Source organism: Falco biarmicus, chromosome 4 (assembly GCF_023638135.1).
Source record: "Falco biarmicus isolate bFalBia1 chromosome 4, bFalBia1.pri, whole genome shotgun sequence".
NCBI classification, from domain to species: Eukaryota; Metazoa; Chordata; class Aves; order Falconiformes; family Falconidae; genus Falco; species Falco biarmicus.
This window is the reverse complement of record NC_079291.1, coordinates 100,611,903-100,616,664: the sequence shown is the minus strand read 5'-3', so window position 1 is coordinate 100,616,664 and position 4,762 is coordinate 100,611,903.

The window sequence follows — 4,762 nt, the reverse complement described above, 5'->3', positions numbered from 1 at the left end:
TGGGGCAGCTAAGGGACAGCCACCATGGCCAGCCCTGCCAAGGTCACCCTGGCTTGGCAACAGGAGCCCAAAGACAAACAGAAAAATCCCAAGTTAGACACGACAATTGTACACAGCTCAGCCTCAGGGAAGGAATAACCTTGCATACTCTATTTAAACCCTCCCTGCCTCATCTCCCCCCGATCAAGTGCCTATTAAAAATAAATCATTAAAGAAACAAAGCATGGCTACTGCCACATGAAGTACCACTCAGACTTCTGAGCTGCAGAGTGCCTGTGTCACGCAGCCGGGATGGGGCAAGTGTACCATGGGCATGCTTGGGGGCAAGTGCCAGCCCCGGCCTCAGTGTAGCAAGGACCATGGTAGCCATATCCCCCAGCCCCCTTAAAGGCTGCTGATACCATGGGGGGTCCCGTCCTGGCCTCAGACAGGCTGCAGACCTTGGGGACAAACAGCTCCGAGCGAGCCAGGTTGGTTCTGGGATTTGGCCCGAGGCTTGAGAGCTGCTGGGGAGCAGTCAAGACACTGTGGATGCAAAAACCACAAGAACAGCCTTACTTTGATATGTCTGTGTGTGCACACATATACAATGTAAATAATGATTATATTATAATGTATAATAGAATTATTGCAAATAATTGAAATACAGTTGATAATGCTATTGCATTATATGTAATATGTATATCTGTATAAAGTATGTATCACAAGAATTAAACAGCATTTATGATCATACGTGTTATATGTTGAGTTATATTTGTATATGAGCATAATACTTCATAGCCATTTGGTTTATGTATGTCTACATATGTGAGTGTGTACATAATCATTTTTGTTATAAATACAAACATACCCCCCAACATGAAAAGGAGAGGACCTTCCCTTCCCGCAGTGTTAAGCTTTGCCACTGTCCAACGTGGCTTAGCAGCTAATGGCAAGCCAGCCCTCCCTCCAAGTGCCACCTAACAGCTCTGCGTGCTCCAGCCTTTGGAGCACGGCAGGCACGTTGCCTGTGCTGTGGGTATTTCTTGCTATGGAGCTGCTGGCCCCATCCCTGGTGACCCATGTGAAGCTGTTGAGTTTCTCCTTCCAGTGGAACAAACCTGAGCTTCAGTGATAGGGAGGTTTCCTTCCAGAGCTTGCTGTGTACCACAGATTGGGTTGTTTACCAGCTGGAGGATTAAATACACTTCCATTGAAGGCAAAAAAAAACCCACAAACATTAAGTGTTTTCAAGTATGTCTTTGGAAGTGGTGTCTCACTTCAAGGAGGCTTTTCAGACTTGCTTGTGTTTGCTGGCTGGCACTTCATTTGTCCTTGGTAAGGATGCTGCATCTCACACAAAGAGTTTCTGGAAAAATACTCTATTAGGATGGAGGCAGCAAGTGGAACCTGGGGTGGAGCAGGGAATAAATGCTGTGACTATCCCCGAAAACAAACCCCTGCTCCCATCTCTCTCTACAGCTGGTGATAGCCCCTTCTTTGCTCGCAAAGAGAAACCCTTTTGCACCCAGGAATGAGGGAGCCCCTGACGGACCCTCCTCCCCGATGCAGCTGGGATCTCCCCGAGGTCCCAGCAGCCACCCCCCAGCCTTGTGGTGGGGCAGGGCAGGCACCCACCCGCTCCCAAACTCCAACGCCCTTCCTCAGCCCCCATCCCACAACACTGACGTCAACCTGAGATGTAGTTTAATCGGGGACAACGAGTAGTTGATCTTAGGAGTAAGCCTCAGCTGCACAGCTAATACAACGTCAAAGCAAAACCAAGGGAGATTAAAAAAAAAAAATAAATACATCTTTTTCACTCCCTCCTACTATAGCCTAGATCAGCTGGCTGATGGCTGCACAGGGCTTAGAAGATCCAGCACAAAGCACTCTTTTTTAGGTTTCTGCTTTCTTCAAAACCAGCCAGTCTCATTCTTCTGCTGACACTCCACATTTGCCTTTATTCCCCCTAGAGATTAAAACAAGGTAAGCCTTTGACTGGGATCTCGTAGCATTTGATGGGTTTCTCAGTCCAGGACAAGTGCTGAGCCCAAATGGGCAGGTCAGCAACCACAGACTGAGGAGCAGCAAGAAAGGAGCTCTCTTCTGCCATCTCTTCCTTTTTAAAGATGTTCTTATTTGGCAGCTGTGAGGACTAAATGCAAATAAAAGTCACCATCAGCTCAAACGGAGGTGCTGGTGACTGTGGCAGGGAGGCTACAGCCCCGTGAAAAGCTGGGCACAGTAATGACGGACTCAGCGCAAAGCCAGGCCCACCCCTGGCAGTGACTTTCCTGCTGGTTAGATTAAAACCAGAAATCACTAGGAAACGCACACACCCTACCTGGGCTCTGCTACCCACACAGGTTTGCTCTGAAGCCACGTGAATTTTGTGAAGGAAAAGGGAGGAAAGCAACCCCCTCCCCAAAAACTCACTCCAATGCAATACCGCAGCGAGCATACAACCTGGTAGGGCCAGCTGTGATGTACTGAAAGCTCTTAAAAGCTGAGGTTCCTGCAGGCATTTAAGCACCAAATCTCTGCTTTTAAGGGAAGGGGGATGATGCCTGGACAAGGCAGTGGCTTCTCGCCCTGCTCAGGGCCACCGAGGCAGCCGGTGCCGGGCAGCAGTGCTGGCCCACACAGCCCCCGCGCTGGAAGGGCTGGGGGTGCTTTCTTGGAGGAGCAGGTTCAGATGGAGTTACATGAACACTGATCTAAGCCGTGCTCCAGGGTTACATATAACCTTTGTTAGCAAAGGCCCTTTCTCATTTGCACAGGGAAAGAAAGAAAAGGAAGAAAGAGAAAGAGTAAACAGGCTGAACAGCCAAATAACTAGCCTTTCGCTGCCCTTAAAAGAAGGGGGGGAAAATCCTCTTTTATTGAAACCATTTCCTTTGGTTATATCATTTCTCTTGAGGCTGGAAGCAATTTTCAGTCTTAAGTGCATTCCCTGCACTAAGTGCACGGGCACGAGGCTGATGCTTGGCTGCCCACCAAGGGGTACCCTGGAGAACATCACGTCTTGCTGTGCCCTTTGTAACCTCCCCACATCAGCTCACAGCCTCGACGCCTCCTGCAAGGGGGGAACCCTCAAGCCCAGTGCAGGCCAGGTGCAGCATAGGTCACCCCAGCCCAGCTGGATCCCACAAGTAGGACACAGATGGCATCCATTACGTGTTCCCATCCGCGTCCTCTGTCAACATTAACAACCAGAACAAGCCAAGCTCTGCCCAGAAATCCCCTGATGAAGGGACACACCAGTGCCAGGGTTTTGTTGCAGTCACATGGCAGAGGAGCAGCCTCATGTTGGGCACTGGGAATTGATGCTGGAGGAGAGTGACTGGGGTCCTTTGTAGTCTGTACCAGCCCTCCAGCCTGGAGCTTTTGGGGGACTGGAGGGAGCAGGGGCAAAACTGTGCTATTAAGAGTTTCACATGTCTGGGACCCTGCAGAGGACTTGGGCCATCCTCAGCAGCTTGGCCTTAGAACCAGCCTTTCACACTAGCAGCAAAAGCATCAAGGTCTGCAGAGAACCTCTCCAAGGCAGCGGAGACATGCAGCAAGGAAGAGAAAAGGCAGTGTTGATGCAGGAGGAGTTATTTGCCAGGACTGCTCAAGCCAGTGCCAATAATAAAGGAGCTAATAAAGGTTTACAAAATAAAATGCTAAGCTCAGGTTATTAAAATATATATGTACACATCTCCTAATGCAGCAGTTAGATGCTTGCTTTGCTTTCCCCCTCAGCTGCTGCTGCTGCAGTTATCACACGTGGGTGCTCGGGGCCGACGGCAGCGCAGCCAGCAGAGCTGACAGCACACAGGCTGCAGCGAGAGATAAAGCAGCAAGGCCCAAGACAGGGGGAGCATGTGCCTTGAATGCTGAATTTCCCCCACCATGAAGCTGGCGTGCACACAGTCTCCAGACCAACCAGCGTGGGGTAACATATCCTCCGTAACAAGAAAAGGAGGCTTGGAGGGGGGGAGGCGACAGCATTTTTTTTCCCCAGGGACTCTTTTTTTTTCCCCACGGCCAGCAGCCCAGGGCTGGACAGCTTTTGCTGTTAGGGACCTTCAGCCATGTGTTGGTCCCGCACAGGGGCCTCAGCCTTGCAGCAGCTCTGGGCGATCAGAGCAGCGCTGGAAGCAAAGAAACACCCAAGGCCAGTGGGCACCCAACACAGCTCAAATTTAATTTTTTAAGAGCCAGCAGGTCCTTGAACAAGGCATCTTGTTCCCCCAGCAGGCTGGGGGACTTGACCTCCCCCTTTTCCTCCTCCAACACATAACAAGGCAGATTATTATTTAAGCAGAGGCCTGGTGGCAATTTTCAAAGGTTTGATCCACGTTTTCAACTCCTGACTGTTGGGCATCTTATCTGCAGGACCCTACTGCTTCGATTTCAGTAAGAATTGGCTGCTTCCAGCCCCACAAGCCTCCCAAACATGTTCCTGCTAACACAAGATAGCCATCCTGGAGCAAGGACCTTGCTCATTTGCCAGATCCTCACCCAGCCCAACACGATCCTTATGCACACACATAGATTCTAGACTCATCACAGAGCAATTGTTAAAGAGTGGATGACAGCTGTGGGAGAGAGAATGGACTTTAATTCTAACCTGAAACATGTGGGCTGCAAAATGCTGCTCTTGGTTAGGAAACACTGTTTTTCCTGAAGCTGTCTTAAAATTGTGTTGTCCAACCCTGAATAGATGAAGCTCCACCTGAGCTAGAAGCAGGCAGAGCTGTGGCAAGAAAAAACAACCCCCAAATCCACAGTG